The sequence below is a fragment of the Acipenser ruthenus genome, chromosome 9 (genome assembly GCF_902713425.1).
Source record: "Acipenser ruthenus chromosome 9, fAciRut3.2 maternal haplotype, whole genome shotgun sequence".
NCBI classification, from domain to species: Eukaryota; Metazoa; Chordata; class Actinopteri; order Acipenseriformes; family Acipenseridae; genus Acipenser; species Acipenser ruthenus.
The window spans coordinates 10,165,078-10,183,449 of record NC_081197.1 but is presented as its reverse complement, the minus strand read 5'-3'; the positions used below and the strand labels follow the sequence as shown (position 1 = coordinate 10,183,449).

The 18,372-nt window shown below is 35.5% G+C and overlaps 1 protein-coding gene across 7 annotated transcripts in view; it reads right to left on the bottom strand.

Moving 5' to 3' along the window:
- Positions 1-18,372, bottom strand: part of LOC117406039 (zinc finger and BTB domain-containing protein 20) — a 146,529-nt gene that overhangs the window by 30,739 nt on the left and 97,418 nt on the right. For 6 of the 7 annotated variants that reach the window (XM_059031087.1, XM_059031084.1, XM_059031082.1 and 3 more), the window contains one exon: positions 3,067-3,136. The gene's annotated coding sequence lies outside the window, so the exon portion shown is untranslated. Of the gene's footprint in view, positions 1-3,066; positions 3,137-6,106; positions 6,733-18,372 lie in introns of those variants that run through there. The other variant, XM_059031086.1, reaches the window with a different exon arrangement.

The window sequence follows — 18,372 nt, the reverse complement described above, 5'->3', positions numbered from 1 at the left end:
TTCTGATGAGCAATGCCAAAAATGGCCAGTCAAGATAACTGAGTGTCAATAGAAGAACCACTGGCACTATTTATCCTTAGATGAACCAAGAAGAGAATTCTCTGATGCAGTGCTGTAGGGAAAAACATGTACATCTACAATTACATTTAATAACAGCACAAAGTTCTATCTTGAAACTAAAAAGTTTGCTTTAAACACCATACAATGATCTTCACTGTTGGTATTGCTGTAAACTTGAGGATTTTTTTTTTTTTTAAAGGCCACTTGATGATGCTTTATTTATTTATTTTAATACTACTTTTAATGCTACAAAGATTCTGCTGTATTGGCAGATCTGGCAGATAAAGTAATTTATATTTATTAAAAGAGAAGGCATCGTGCTGAGCCCACATTGCTCCAAAAACAAGCCTGCGTTGGAGAGGGGAGACTGAAGGAGCTCAGTCTCTGGGTATCCAATTCCTGCTTTCGCTTTTTGCAATGGTGCCCCTGACTGTCAAATGTGAATAACAGTGCCTTCAGTCTATTGCATGCAAAAATACAATGCAGCATATGTTTTAGTCCGGCATGTTCTTCCTGTCCAGTGGTAAAAACAAAATATGCAATACATTGCTGTAGAGTAACCGAAAGAACATCCTGCAAACTTGGCACCCCAGCATTTCTGAATGGGTTCCTTTCAATTGGTTTAGACGTGATACTGAAACTCTCTGAATAATACAGTGCTGCCATTGTATTGCATAATATATGTTTACTGTAATCTTGGTGCTTTTTTGGCTGATAATAGCCTCCTATTTCCAGGTAGGCTTGGCACTTGACCAACATGCAATGATTAAAGGGTTGTATTCATGGACTGCTGGTAACATTCTGACGAACCATTTTCCTGAAAGTTACAGAAGCTTTGAAAACTCAAACGCCTTACAAGAGACTAGAGTAAAACCCTCCCCTTCCTGCTGTAAGTGCATGGCTCGCAGCACACAAGGGAAATGCAAACATTGAGTTTCTATGCATTGCACAACATTGCAGGAGTTTGAGATGACAAAAAGACCTGATATCGAGAGCTGACAGACTACAAAAAGCACCTGGCACAAAAAGTTCACAAGAGGTATATAGTTTTTTTTTTTTTTTTTTTTTTTTTTAACTGTCGTTCTCCAGTACTGTAGGTCAGACGGATGGTAATGTGAAATCCTGTGAAAAACAGCTCCCTCTTTAGATAAAGACAATACTGACAAATGTATTTACTGTCTCTACAACAGTGCAAACGAAGTGTTCTGTTATTTGTTGTATACATATGTGAAGCAGTTGGGATTTGGCAGCACTATTTCTGAAATTCACAGTACATGCTGAAACTCTTTCTGATTTCCTGTCCGTATCTATGTGTTATCACTGTACCAGCATTTTTTTTTTCTTAGATTATATTAACAATTTCACAATGTGTGTTTGTAAAATTGTTTAACAAATAGTTTAAAAGAATGATGCAAAGGTGCAATTTTTACCGTGGCATTTGTGTGGCAGTCAAAAAATTAAATAAATAAATAAAAATACGTAGGTTTTCAAGCTATGTTTTTTTGTAAACATAAAATGAAACTTTCTCTACCTAACAATGAGTTGACTTGTTCAGCTAACCAAATAATGTAGCTGTTAAGAAATGACAGCACTCCATTGGCAAGTAACATCAAAGAAGTCTTTCTGACATATACATTTTGTGGATCATTTCAGAACATCTGAATGTAAGTCAGCAGGTGTAAACAGTGTGCAATGAGATGTGTAATGCACAGGGATCAGCACAATTTTGTCAGCATGGTTGCCAGTATGATGCTCCCTACTGAGTAACGCATACATGCTTTGAGGAAAAAAACTAAAACAAAGTGATGTAAATTCAGGTCAGAGCTTTACTTTCTTATGTGGAAAACCTGGCGTTTACAGATAGCTTTGAAATTAATATACAACAGATACTGTGCACGCCTTTACATCCACAGGCTCGTAGTTAAACTATGATGCCTTACAAACAGTAACTTTTGTTTTAGAAATTAGCAGACATTTATGTTATCGATTTAACAAACTTTGTGAAATTTGCTAAAATTATTTAAAAGGTGTATTACAGTATGTCCTGTAAACATGCAAACAATTTCTGTTTGTCGGACTGATTAGTGGTGAATGGCATAACCATTGCCCGGCATCCTGAACCTTACCAAGGCTAAGATAAAAAACAGTTGCACATTCTGTTCTGAGTACACTTTCAGGAAGCAAACTTTAAGGTATGGAGCCCCACTTTAGATTATTGTATTAATTATATTTTTTTCGAGAACTTTATGATGTGATTTTTCAAGTTGAAACAAAAAAAAAAATGTGACAAATTAAATTCCACCAAATAGATCTATGAGAACACTGTGTTGCTTGAATATTGAATATTCCATAAACAGTAGTAGGGACTTTCCTGGTTAAATAAAGGTTAAATAAATACATACATTATATATTAAATAATAATTCTACTAAGTGTTCCGGAGGCAGATATGCCAAATACAAGTCCCACCAATAATACCAGCTATACAGCACTGCTTTAAAATCCCATGCTAAAAATATCAGCTTGGTTATGGTTTTATCAGTATACCAAAAACATAATTTGGAAAAAATGAAACAACCCTTTTCTCATTAATTTGCCACATTTTGTTGTGTGTAGTTTAAATGTATACCCTGCTATTGCTGCAGGTAGTGGCAGGAGTAAGTTTATTAGTATTAATATTGTCATGAAACTTTTCTGTGTGCAAACAACTTCTCTAGGAAAATATTCCTGTGAAAAAATGATAAAACAGACAGACATTTTCTCTCTTCTTTTTTTAAGTAGAAACCATAACAGCTGACAAATAGCATTACATCCTTAAAGATGATACCACCCAAGTCCATCAATTGTATTGCTTCCAGACATTAAACCGGGCTAGAATTGTCAGGTTTTTTTTTCTTTTCAAACACCTTTTCAGGAAGCTGTATAGTGCACTGCTTACAGCTGGTAGAAAAATAAGCAATTTACACAATATATGTGGTTTAAAAGCAATGATCTCAATCCTACTGTACCTTTGTTGATGCGTATTCTTGCGATATGCAACTTTTCAAAGTAGCTCATAGGACCATGACAGCTTCAATCCTGTTAAAAAGATAGAGATTTCTCAATTAACTGACGCCTCCAGAGGATTACATACTTTAGGGTTATGCATTTAAGATTCACACAATGTACTGTTGTGACTGGCATTTGCTTATTATCTATATGTAACTCGATGTAATGAGTTGCAAAAAGGGAAAATACAATCTTTAATATAGTTTATTATTGTACACCACAGGCGACAAATAACATACTTAATAATAATAATACTAAAAGGTTATGTTCAGGTCAAGGCAACATTTGGGTTACAGATTTAAAAAAAATAGTTTATTATGACAGGTAGCTGGCAGTCTTATCCTTACCTATGAAAGTGGGAGCATACTGAAAACAGGAAAGACAACATAATAAACACAAGGGTTGGACAGACAATCAGAAGGCTGTACAACAGGCCCATCATTGGTCGCTGGGTTGTCACTGATTTGACGGGACTAATCTGCAGGGTAGTCTGTATCCAGACTTTCTTGTGAAACATCAATAATGTGTGCTATACTGGATACATATGCTACTATCAACCCTTTACCAGTCTGTTAAATCAGAACTGAATTGCAACAGGGAAAGACAGCTATTATTTTTATAATGCATGTCAGGGCATTAAAAAGTACTTACTACATTACAGCACATTTGAAAGTAAATCTGGTACATGCAAGAGTGAAGTAACAGCCAAGTTAATACAGCATTAGCTTTTGATTTAAAACTGTCTACACCTTGGTATACATCTCATACGTATTCATCATTTTAAAACCAAAATCTAAAATGACTTCATCATGATCACTCTTTTCACCTTTTAACCCCTTCTCATCTAAATAACCTATTACCATCACATCTATGACCACTTGGATTAGGAATCAGCTGTTTATGACACTGCAGATTTGTTCATGTAAAATTTGAGTAACAAATGCAGATCATCATTAAATCGGTACAATATGTGGTGTGTGTGTGTGTGTGTGTGTGTGTGTGTGTGTGTGTGTGTGTGTGTGTATATATATATATATTATATATATATATATATATATTTAGCTCAAAGAGCCAGCTGCCTCTTCTTGTTTGTGGACAGACAAGTATTGTTATTGTAACATTTCAAAATGACACTGCTGAGATTTTTCTTTTTTCACAACAGTCAAGCATGTTATAGTTTTCATTACTCTGGTAGTTTAATTTCTTGAACATATGTATTTATTTATTTTTTTCCCTTGCAATGACAGCTTAATAGCTTTAAAACTGACTTCATTTTGGAACCACAACAGTGTTTTTTTTTTTTTTTTTACATTTTAAGTCACATCATATATCTGAGCAAGAAGAGGAGTTTTTTCATACCAGAAAAATTGCAGTTCTATGGGATAAAATACCAAGTTCATGGATGTCACTGTTTTCAGAAAGAGTTAAATACAATTGGCAAATGGAACAATACAGTGTTTTATATGTACAATGAGATATCACGAGGGAGAAATGCAGCTGAACCAATGCATTTGTAGCAATTAAACCAACACCACAGTCTGATTCTTTTTCAACAGGCACCAGTTGCACGGTTACGGATTTTCACACTGTTAGTCACAAACACCACAGATACTCCAAACCACCACAAAATAAAAGGGAAAGGCTTTTAGAACCCCGTTTTTGACCTTCACGCACCCTAACTTAATATTTACCGTTAGGAGCGCTGAAATGGGACACCTCAGCAGTTAAAGTGAATTCACACCAAAGCAATATCAAAAGCAATATATATTAATCTCTTTAAAGGAGGCGTTAAAATGTAACTGGAGCCTTGAAGCAATGTTCAAAGGGTATTTGAGATCACGAACCACAGGGCATGCGAGGACAACGCTATACAGAATAACTTAATAAGCATGCAGTGTTTGCACAATACATGGGTACAGTGTATGGCATGGATACCTAAGAGATGCCAAATGAGAAATGAAAATCTCAGAAGATTCCCCGAGAGCTTCTTTCATTACCAGCATTGTCTGATTTTGGTTGATGTTGGGAAGAAACCTCTCCAATCTATCAATCTATCTGTCTCTGTCTTCTTGCTATCAGTTATAAATCCTGTTTAAAGTAAACCTGAAGTGAAACACAATCTAGCTTTCAATGCATTAGAGGGCTTTTTTCAATGCACCCTTGAATACGTTCACACCAATGAATTCTCGCTGTCTTGCTTGTGCAGTGTTAGAGGTGCCTTTAAAATGTTTCAAGAATATTAAGCAGACATACTCATTGTGTCATTAAAAGAGCACCAGCATTTAAAACAAACAGAAACGACATCACCAAAAGGACGCACACAAAAACAAAAAAAAGGAAAACACATTTTAAAACCAAAGTTAAAAAAACAAAGAAAAAATTAATTCAAAATAAAAGTACAGGAAATGAAAGAAAACAAAGCTTTGTTTCCCAAGCACTTCCAAATTAAAAAGTCATATGATATCTGATACTGCAGGACACATAGCCAAAAGCTAACCAGCTTGCCTAGAGGGAAAGAAAGAACCAGTGTACTTTTGGTCAAAGAGCTTTTTCTTCTTTACTGCAACTATGTAACACACAGATCAGCCCCAGAAAGAATTCAATAACGCTGGCTATCGGCTTACACTGCTGCACCACTGCCGGGTGGGCATGAAGATAGATTTTAACATTACAGGCAACCATCACCATTACAAGTGTTAAAATACTTAGTGCCTTCCTAACTTGGCCAGATGCCAAAAGACGTCCGACAGGCTGGCTGGAAAACAAAAGCATGTGTTCTATACATATTTTTTTTCTCCCCTCCACTAAGCACTAAACTTGTGATACATCCTTATCTAACTCCAAGGAAATCCACCTGCTACGGGGTGAAATGAGGTGAGGCTGAGCAACAAAGACACAGGAGAGACTAACAATCGCCAGCTCCTTACAACCCGACCGACACTCATAACAGCAATTCCATTTCAGCTGCGACACAGTGAGTGAGCAGCAGCCGTCTCCTACCTGCCGTGAATGCTAATCAGCCCAGGAGTCTCTGTGCTCTCTCCTCAGCCAAAGGAGTCGTTTCCTTCAAAATGTATTAGATCCTTTCGGTGGCAGCCTTTTTCTTTCTTTCCTTCTATTTTTTTTATTTTTGTTGCTGCTGCTGCTGCTTCTTCCCAAGAAGTAATGACTATTCTTTATATATATATATATATATATAAAAAAAGAAAAAAAGGCTTTAGATGTTCTCAGCCCGTTATTGATCCTCTTTATTGTGTCTCTTTCTCTATTTTTCTGCTCTCTCTTTCTGTGTGGCTCTCTGGAGTGCTCTGTCGATACGTCCCCAGAGGTAGCGGGTCAGTCCGCCTGCTTGAAACCAGACACAATGCACTCGTCTCGGAGTGCCATGCACAGCCATCAGAACACAGACCACGTAAAAAAAAAAGAAGGGGGGACTGATTTGTAAGAGAGAGAGCGACACCGCCAGTAGTCAGGTTAATCAGACCTTCTTTAATTAGCTGGCCGCTGCATAAAGAACACCCAGTTCAAGTTGAACACATTTTAAATCGGGTTGCCTTGTGAAGGAAAGGAAAGAAATGAAAATAATTTTTGGACAGGATATAAGCTATGTAAACTCTGAAGCAATATACAATTTGCATAATGATGTAGTGGATAACCAGGTTTTAATAAGTGTGTTTGTGTTTGTGTGGGGTGGGGGGGGGCATAAGTTAATGTTTAATTACATACATTCCACTTGGTTGTTTTTTATAAAATGAATCTCTGAAGCAAGGAGATATTTTTTTCCTATTTGTACTAATGTTAAAATAATGAAACATAATACATAAAAGTTTCTCATGAATCATGATATCCGTGTGCTATAAAGCCTGGTCTGTTATGCGATATGACCAGGCCTTTAAAAAAAAAGAGAATTCTTAAACAGGGTGATGGTATTTCCTTTTTTAAATTAGATATGACATAAAGGTTTAAAGCAACAACCCAGTAAGATTCCTACCAGTTTAAAAAAAAAAAAATGTGTTGGGTCATTTTCAGGTTACTGGCAACAGCACGTCATACTGATGGACTTCTACAGTTTCCTCACCTGTCATTCCCAGGAACTGGGTTACAAATCAAGCCAGACAAAAGTCAGTTCTCGTTGAATATGTGTAACTTATTTGTCTGACTTTGAAATGATTAGTCGAAAAACTTAAACTGGTTAATACCAGAACAAAAACCTCCAAGAAGTAAGGGGACACCTTGAACCCAGAGGTGCGTCTGTCTAGTTAGATCTGGCCTGGATAACTGGATCTTAGGTACTCACTGCTTTTCTACAATACTACCTAGTATATGCTTCTCAAGCACTTCAGGACAGCCCACACAAAACAGCCTATCTGCATTTAGGAGCAGCAGTTTAGTTGTAATAGAAGGGTGCTCCACCCTGGCAATCACATCGTGGGATGTGTACCTAATATTTGAGATTATCAGTGGTCTACAAACACACATTTAAACTGAATTAGATCACAGCTAAAAAAAAACATATTTCTGATAAAAAAATGTTAACTAGGCATGTTTAAAAACACACTTTGATATAATGCTTTATAAGTCCCAAGTATAGCAGGAAATGTATCATTATATGAAAAATAATAATGACACATTACATCACACCCTGGTGTACTTCCCCTCCCACCAAAAACCCAGTTCTGCTTCTTTACCTATCCTGGAGAAAACACTGAAGGCGTCCAAAGCAGATACAAACAAATATTGTTTTTACTGCATGCCAGTGCCACACTCTGGCAGATGGTTGTGAGATGTCCTTAAACAGGACAGTATGCAATTTCTTTGATGATAAACACTATTATAATAAACATTATTATTCATTTAATTATGTATGGTTCCTGCCAACTGTTTTTCCCATTACTTTTAAGTAATTCAAAATGATTTGCCCCAAAGGAAACTCATATATCAGATGTAGGCAGGAATCCATTAGACAGGGACACTCAAGCCGTGGCCCATGGGCCGCATGCGGCCCGTTTATCGGCTGACTGCGGCCCAGTGTATTCATTCCATTTCACTTTTTTTTTTATTTATTATTTTTATTTATTTATTTATTTATTTATTTATTTATTTAAAACTTCGTTGACTTGTTTTTTCTAATTTTTCGCATAAAAAGCAGCACACCATTTTAATTCGTACTGTGGAGGGTAATTGTTTCTCATCACCTTGTCTCCAACTCATTTTATGAGTCTTCCTCTCCTTTCTTAAATGCACAAACCCGCTGCATTGAAAGAAACCCATTCCCAACATAGGAGGCTTGTTGCTAGGGAAGTGACGTCGCTGCCCTGTGACTTTTGCTACATTGCTGCCTGCTACAACTGAACAACTCGTCTACTAAAATAAAATAAAAAAACGCTTCAGCAAGTAGATATTTAATTTGCTTTGTATTACTGTGCAATGCGTGTATATGATAACAGTACGATATTAATGCTTTGTTTTTAATTGTTTTGTATATTTTTGTTTGTGATGTGTATCGTGCAGTACGAAATAAAATAACAGGCCTACTCACTTTCAAAACACTGCCTTTCCTAATTTAAGGTAAAGTAAAGTACATTTTTTTGAAACTTTGCTTAGCTCTACACTAAACCTGCATTTTACAATTATCCCTTATGAACATAATAATCTTTTAGCACCTTGCAGTTGTAATGTAACTATCTAATTCCTCAAGTACCTAATTCCCTGATTCCTTCAACCTTACTGCTTCCTCTTATTTACTTAGATGCAGCGTGATAATGACATACGCGATGATGCAGACAAGAATGAAGGTCCTGGTGCCTTTTCCCAGTACATAACTACAATAACGATAATGGTTCATTCATCTGAAGAGACACCAGACTGCAAGTTGCATTCAATTTACATTCCTTTTTGTGACTCACTGGGGAAGGTTTATTTTATTTATTTATTAGGTGTCCAGTTTTAGCTAGATATTGTAGGCTACTGTAGTTGATGTCTGTGTAAAGACAATGAATATGTAGCAATCACTGCCTAGTTAAACAGGCATTTAGCAGCAACATATCTACACTCAATAGTGACTTTCATTTTTCATAGATTTGTTTATATTGACTTAGACACACCTTTTTAAAGCTCCAAAATGTTTAAAGCGTCTACCAATGTCACAGTTTATTATAATCTCATATATATATATATATATATATATATATATATATATATATATATATATATATATATATATATATATACAGTAGTCTCTCCATATAGGAACACCTCCTAAGAGAACACTTGTAGTGAAACAGATTTTTCCATTGTAAATGCTCCGGCTAAAGGAGCAGGAATTTTGCTTAAAAGAACACCTTGGCACTGATAGCGATTCGTTCACAACTGATACAGTACTGTTTTGTAAAAAAGTGACTTATTGCAAGAGTGTCTTGAGGGACACCGACTGGTTTATTAAATCTTTTCAGAACCGCCATCATATCATTGAATTGTTCTGTATTCTGATTTCCACGAGTGCAGCTCATCGCTGCAAAATGGCACGTAAACAAACGGTAAAATGCGCCGCTTTTTCTATTGCTACACAAAGTTGGAAATTGTTGAAGCTCTTGAAAAAAACCTGTCGCCGAGCAATTTGGTGTTCCCGTTCTGTTAAATAAAGTACATGTCCTGTATATTGCTGCTGCATTTTGTAACATGTGTAGGGGTGCTGTGTTAATTTAATTTGACAGTTAGTTTATTAACCTTAAATTAACCCATTGTTTTTCTGCCATTGTGAAGCCAGAAACACACCCGCCAGCTAATTTCATAGAACGTAGCGATTTAAGCTTTTTTGCTTTAGTTTTATTAACGTTAGTTTATCTGTTACTTTATTATTATAGTTTACTAACATACACTTGCCTATTGTTTTGCTTTTACTTACTCAGTTAATGTCATATGCTGATAAGTCATGATAAGTAATACATATGTATTTATTTATTGATTCATATTAGAGAACTCCATCTTACTCTGTCTTAGAGAACACTTCACTTGCTTTCCGAGGGGTGTTCTCTTAGCCAGAGACTAGTGTGTGTCTGTGTGTGTGTTTATATATATATATATATATATATATATACACACACACACACACATACACACACACACACACAAAGATATATATATATTATATATATATATATATATATATATATATATACACACACACACACACACACACACACACACACACACATATATATTTAAATAGAGAGTAAATAATGCTGCATGACAGAGGCGGATATGTTAGAACGAAAGGGCAAAGCAATTGTCTACAAACGGCTTTGCCACAAGTGCTATTCCAACAGTTTTTACTCACCGCCCTATTTTACATGTGTTTGTATGAGTAAACAACACATAACTGCAAATTACATTTCCCATTTTGTTAAGAGACGATGCCTACCATTGTTTGGTCAAAAACTGAGAGCCTGTAAGTCTATGCTGACCGTGGAGGTAAACACCAAAGTGATCCTGTAAAGCTGTAAAAACTGGTTTCTGAATAAAATATTTTCCTTGAAAGAATTGTATCTAGGTGAGACAGTATGCTTACAGAAGAAGCAAAAACAATATGCATCTGTAAAATAATGATATTTTAGCTAATATACACACAGATCTATCAATCTATCTATAAACTTTCAGATGTGTATGTTCTATGCACGGGATGACATCTGTACACACGTAAAGATGCACTGGAGTTTTAACAAATCCTTAAAAGTGATTGATTTCTCATAACTACAGCTGTGGCCAAAAGTTTTGCATCACCTAGAATTTTAGGATTGAGACATAATTATAAAAAAAACAAACAAAAAAAAAACAACTATATGAACATAATTTTGATTTTTTATTAACATCATGTAAACAAAGAAACTAAAAAATTATATTGCAAAAGTCTATCTATATAGTGGTATACAGTATTTGATGTTAGATTTCAAAATGTCAATTTTTTAATTGACAGTTTTTCATAAGTAGTTTATATATGGAAAACTACAAAGCAGTATGTAATTCAATATGTTAACGTGACATTATTAAGCAAGTTTCATTCTACTTTATGATGCTAAATGTATTAATTCTATAGGGTGTAGCAAAACTTTTGGTCATAGCTGTTTGTCTCATATACATTGTTATATACTATCTGCTGATCAAATTTGATTAAACTTATATTCTTTGGCTCAAGTTATTGATAGTATCAGAATCTGGGGATCCTCAAAACAATCAACTCAAAGCCACACTTCTTACAAACACACTCTTAACACATAAGAAACCAAGCTTAAGATGTATTTAACAAAAATGTTTATTTTTAAATTATCCATTCAGTAATTAACATTTACTGTCAGGTGAATTGGCTTTTTCATTATATAATTTCAACTACCAAAACTAATTAGCCATAATCATTTTGGGGGGGGGGGGGGGGGGGGGTAAGATACAAAGTTATTATAAATTTCAATTAAAACATGTTATTCAAAATGAACCCCATCTTTAATTAAACTATTAATACCATCTACAAATCTAAAAACAAATATTTATGCAAAAGTTAATTACAAAACAGATGTAGAGTGGAGGGAATTGATTATCTTTCTGCAGGTATGTTATCATTAAGTAGCAGGGAGATCAAAAAGGTAGAATTTGTAAAGCTAGTAACACTTAGGCAATTAAAACACAGAAATTAAAAAAATAAACAGCACCAAAATTAACCTTGTTTAACGCACGCTGTTTGTAACTATTTTTCCTGAAAAAAATAATCTACATGACCCTGTCCTTTTTTTTATTATGGCATGGGTTTACAACAAACTTATAAGTCCCATGGCAGCGGGTGTCATTGGGTAGTAATGGAGGGCCTATTATTTCGGGTGTCAATCATAAAAAGAACTGTGCTATAAATGAAAGCTGCATTGTATTAAAACGGGTTTTTACAACAACACAATGTGAGGCTGATATTACAGAAAGGTTCTAATTTTACTTACCTAATTGTGGCCGTACAGGTTAACGACAGGTGTAACTGGATCATCTCCAAAGACGGTTAAATATAATTATTTGCTAAATGTTTCCCCTACTGCTAACTGCATTGAAGTTTTTTGGTTTTTTTTAACCATGTACTGTTAATGTGTCTCATGCAGTTATACCACATCAGCAATGTGATTATCAGTATCAATAGCTTCTCCGTCATATGAATGCAACCTTGAGTCATTATTATTATTTTTTTTTAGCTTTAAGTTAAAACAAAATTTGTGTGGTAAAAGATATACGATCACCTCCAAATCACCTTTGTATGATGATACTTTCCAAGCAACAACTGGATTCGATGCTATGATCGTAAGGACTGTGAGCTACGATTTTATTGACTAAGCTAAACAGAGATATTCCAAAATCTAGAAAAATATAGTACAATGGCGGTATGGTGACATCAGCATTCTAGAAAAAGGACGTTCCATTCTAGATGCCAAAAGTTGTTGTAAACCTAGCCATTGTTGGTAAATGGCTACTTTACATTTTCTTAAGCTGTAATGTCATACATGTTTTATATCCTATTATCTATGCAATAAATGGGGTGTGCGTTATACCCTGATAATTACTGTAGATGATAAAGTATCCCTTTAAATTTAGACCAGTTTTTATTCTTACAATAAACTATTAAAGTAACAATAGCACTGTACGGCATGATAAATATAAGATGTCAGCATTAAAAAAGTTCCGTACTATGCAACATGTGTATTTCAAACTCTGTTCTTTAACATTCATATCACCTTCAGAAAGGACGTCTTAACCCTTTATAACCAGGTAACCAGGTACCTACTGGTAACATGTTTAAGTATTCATAACATGACAACATATTATAATTCCTTATGACAGTTTAGATATCTCTGTATAAAGCATTAGGACAGTTTAATGTATATCTGCTACAGCATTAACTTTCAAAAAAAGGTTAACTTTTTTAAGTGCTGCTCAATCAGTAAGTATATTAATATTCTCTTTAGTTATTGTTGTTTTAGTTATTGTAAGACTCCAGAGCAGAGTTTAAACTGGTAATGTTTTAAAACTAGCAATTAACAACCCGTAAGTGCACCAAAAGTGGTGCAATAACTGGACCAGTCATAGCAAATCTGTCTCTGTGCCGACAGTCCTGTTTAGTTTACATTCAAACATTGTTCTGTGTCAGGTTACTACAGTCTGTAAATAGCTTATTATAGCAGAGGGACATTTGCTTGAACCCCTCTGGATCCAGCTTGCCTTCATGTGGGCTTACAACTGCTGTACTTACAGTAGAAGGTTCCTATCTAAGGAAGCAAAAATAGTAATAATGGAAGACTATTTTTCCTAATGTGGTGTGGTAGCTCTATTTACAAATGTTAATTTTGGTTAAAGTATTGCTCTACGCCAAATGCTTAGTGTTTAAGTACTGTATTATATTTAAACAATTTATATACCAGTATTCAGGATTATAACAAAATAAAAGCAGCTTTGGAGTCGTTACCTTACCTTGTAAGTAATTTAAATAACAAATTAACCTTTACTTTAATCAAATCCTTAGTATTTTTTGCACAGCATTTCTGATACTTCCTATTGTCCTATTCCTCGTTACAAAAAGGATATTGCTGCTCTAGAAAGAGTGCAAAGAAGAGCAACCAGAATTATTCCGTGTTTAAAAGGCATGTCATATGCAGACAGGCTAAAAGAATTGAATCTATTCAGTCTTGAAGACTATGTGGTGATCTGATTCAAGCATTCAAAATCCTAAAAGGTATTGACAATGTCGACCCAGGGGACTTTTTAGACCTGAAAAAAGAAACAAGGACCAGGGGTCACAAATGGAGATTAGATAAAGGGGCATTCAGAACAGAAAACAGGAGGCACTTTTTTACACAGAGAATTGTGAGGGTCTGGAACCAACTCCACAGTAATGCTGTTGAAGCTGACACCCTGGGATCCTTCAAGAAGCTGCTTGATGAGATTCTGGGATCAATAAGCTACTAACAACCAAAGGAGCAAGATGGGCCGAATGGCCTCCTCTCGTTTGTAAACGTTCTTATGTTCTTATTGCTACAGGTACGCTTGCAGTAAAATTGAAGATTAAAGACGGTACATTCTGGAATTACACGATTCTCTGTGCTTGTGCAAGAGAACTCCACTGTCAACAAAAGTAAATCCAGCACCTTAACCAAATGCCTTGAGCTGTACTGGGCCAAAGCTCCTTCTTACTCTAAAAGGGAATCGACTTGTAGGTGCTGTTCTAATCCCTGATGGCATTAATAAATCTGAGCTCATTGACGGTTGCTGTAACAAAAGCTGTCAATTAATCTCCATGAAGCAGGTAATGATTTTCCTCTGCAGCAGGATGATTCCAGACACACACAGTGTAAATGTTACAAATTAAACTTTCCTGCTATCTCGTTGCAGCGCTGGGTAGTGGCCACAGATCTGTCTGGTTTTATGCTTGATACAGCTCACATATCCACCACTTCTCTTGTAAAATACTAAACACTAAAACAGAATATTGTTTCACCTATTATTTATTTTTTTTTTTTTCGGAATCCACCATTCTGTAGGACTGTTTGTTAATGAAACCCAACCATTTGCTTAGTGCAGAATAATTAGGGAAAACCTATTGAAACAACACAATGGTTAGAGATGCTGACTAATTCCTCCTCTTACTCTCTTTTTTTTTTTAAATAGCTGGACCTCCTGGTTAATGGTGCCCAGCCAGATTACTTTGACCTGTAAATTACCAGGCATTCTCTCACTGTTGGTGGAACATCTAATACATTACTTTGAAGTATATTCTATCACAAATACTGTAGCACCCTAAAATGTGAGAACTGTAAACAAAACTGGTGATCAACTTTAATGCTGCTCTAAAAAATAGATTTATTTTCTGGAAGCCATTTATTTCAAGCGTTTTAAATTGGAATATGCACATATTGATTTACTGTGTGGGGTCTTTTGGAAAATGGGCGTACATCTCAAACTCAACACAAAAAGAAAAGGCAGAGTTAAAAAACAATGTCTGTAATAAATTATTTCACACAGGTACGAAATAAAGGTTTTATTTTATTTAAGAAAAAAAATGTTTGTTAGAAACCTATAATTTTCAGAGCAACACTTACATTTACTTTTACTGTACTGAATGTCATACTGCGGAATGGTGTCATGTACTTGCCAGATATTGGCAGGGATTTAAAAAAATAATAATAATAATAAATTTACTGATTCTGTCTGAAATTCACACAAGAAAAATGTTTAACTTACTGTATGACGTCCTCTGTTTTATAGGTAATTCAGTGGGGCAAGGCCTTTACAATCTATTCTTTTTAATTAAATTGTCACATGAACAAATATCCAGATACTTATCTCAATTTTGAAGGGATAACCGAACATAAAAATACCTTGTTGTCTCAGCACTATTACGGTATATGATAAGACAGACCATGTACGTAGTTTTGACAATAAGTGGCATTACATTTTCCGTGAGTGATTCTTGATGAAGCACAAAAAAAAAATAAAAAAAAATGCAATGTTTTGTGATTTAACATTTGACTTTTAGTGTTGGAAAAAATAAATAAAAAGGATGTAATAAGTACGGGATAAACATTTAATATTTGAGTAAAGTGCCATGACTTCAGTTTTGCTGAATTCAGTTTAAAAGTGTTCTTTCACAGACTGTGTTATTTATCAGATTAATTGTGATTATTTTTAGGTTCACTAATGCCTTGTTTCCACTGACTGGCCCAGGCCAACAGAAATGTGTTTCTGTGTTTTTTTCCCCAACGTGGTTCTTGTCCTGCATCATCAGTTCACTGGGGGATTGTGGGAAGGGATTGTGCTGCGTTTTAAAGAAACCCGTAGTAGTAGAAGTTCAGAAAAAAAAAAAAAAAAAACCTGCCAGAGCCATGGATGATGCAATTGACAACCACATTTTCTTGACTGGTGGTCCGAATGGCCACCTCCTCAAAAAGCTAATTTCTAACCCTGTATGCAGTCCACACTGTTATGCATTCATTGTCTCTTTACATAAGGCTTAGTATATGAAGTTTTGTTATGGTTAAGCAGATGGAGGGCGATATTAATAGCACTTTGTAAAACAATCATATACAAATTATATCTGTGTACTTAAAATCTAGACTTCAGCCTTTCGAATGATGTATTGTATTAGCAAAAACCTGAATTTATCTGGCTGTGTCAAAAGCAATAAACTGGTATCCTCTTTATAGGCCTAGTGTATTAAATGCATTATTTTTTTAATGTTAGAACTAATTCTCCAAATAAGTGTAAATGACTGATGAGAATCATTCTGTATAGGCTAATACAGATACGGTTCTGCCAATGACATACCTGTAGGCATACCTGTAGTAAAGTAGACATACCTGTAGTAAAGTAATGTCTTACAGATAATTTAATATTCTTAAGTGCACCTTTTCTTTGGGCGTCGATTTTGAAATACACATGGATATTCTGAAGAACACCATCAAAACAATAAGTTCATATTCAAATTTAAAACACTTTGGAAATGACTACTAGTAATGATGAAGTGTCAGGTGTTTTTTTTTTTTTTTTTTTAATTTTTCATACAAATCTATATTTATAGCAGCACTAAATTAAGCCACGTTCCAAATCATAGTTCCCATATACATCCTAAATAACCTCAATACTGCAAAAGGCTGGAAGGATGTATTGGAACAATAATTGATATTTATAAATAAAACAAAACACTGCAATCACATAGGCCTATGCAAACATTGTTCAGTGAATGTTAATATTTCTAAATACTGCATTCACAAAAAGGTTTTATGGCAATAAACAACTTTTTTAAATTGTCAAGATCACAGGAAAGGCAAATCACTAGGTCATAGTTTTTCTTCATTAGCCAGCACTAATGCATTTCCACCAGCAGCCATGTCAAACTCCCTTTAAAAATCACAAAATGAAGGGGACCTCACAATCCAGTTCAAGCGTAAAGCCCTTTGCCCTATTCGCTTGTGTTTTACAGCACCATCAAAATCTAAATGTAATCCTAGTGTATGTCAAAGCAAGTGATCTGTATGATTTATAGATCCAGAGGTTAAACAATTTCGCAGGGTTACATTTTACTTGGCAACACTGGTGAAGAAAATCAAAGAATACAGCTGTGTACAAAACAATAACTCAAAGTGCACGGTCTCCAAATAGTAGAAATGTAAAAAGTCACATGACCTTCATATGGTACCATATTAGGTCAGGTCAATGTCATAGTCACTACTGTACCTCAAATGGTTTCTGAGATATGACAGTAACTGTAAAAATACTATCATGAAAGAGTTAATTTCTCTTGCATGATACCCATGATTACACTTGACCGAGAGACAGACCAATTATCGCTATGAAGAGAGTATGAAGCTAATATTAAAGCCTTCAATCTATCATCCAAAAACCAAAAAGCCACATGACCCCAATATGGCAGTGTGACAGAAACAGAATGATTCTTGGTGGTAAATCTCCCTCCTGGCCTGTGAGGGCGATAAGTAAAGGGAACAGAGTACCCTGGATTGGATGGCCTGACAGTTCATTCACCGGGTTAAAAGGAAGTCAGTCATCTAGAAAGGGGTACACTAAATCATTGACCCGGAAGGGAAACGATGTGGCAGCTGCAGATTTGAGGAGTGGTTGCAATCGTTAACCAAGGAGTCATGAGTGATGGTACAAATACGGGACGGAGCGACGTGATCTGTTCCTTTGTTAAGGAACGACCCAGAAGGACCAGTGTTTGTGTATCGTACCGTGAGTATTTTGTTTGTTTGTCTCCAATTGTTACTTGTTATTATTAGTAGACAGCTAACAAGTTCCGGAGCTGTCGCCAGAGGTCAGCACGAACCTGGATACCATTGCACCTGTATCACAATATATATTGTATTTGCACCACAAGCACTACTGCACTCACCCAGGACTGGTGACCGTGTTTGTACATTGTGGATGTAATAACTGTGTTTATTATTTGGGACTGCAAACCCGTTTTATAGAACAGTGCAACACACATTGCTGTGTATTGCCTGGGATTATTGTTTAAGGTCACCATACCTGGAATACAAAAATAAATCTATTTTCTGATTGGATTATCACCGTCTGTCTCTTCCTTGCGCATCACTCCTACATCTATACCCTGAGAACCACTTTGCCACAGGCAGCTTTCTTAGGTCCCAGGTCAAAGTGAAGGGCGCCGTCAGATATCCCCAGAGGAGTTTCCATACCATTGGAAACATGAAGTCGACATTAGAAGTTTATGA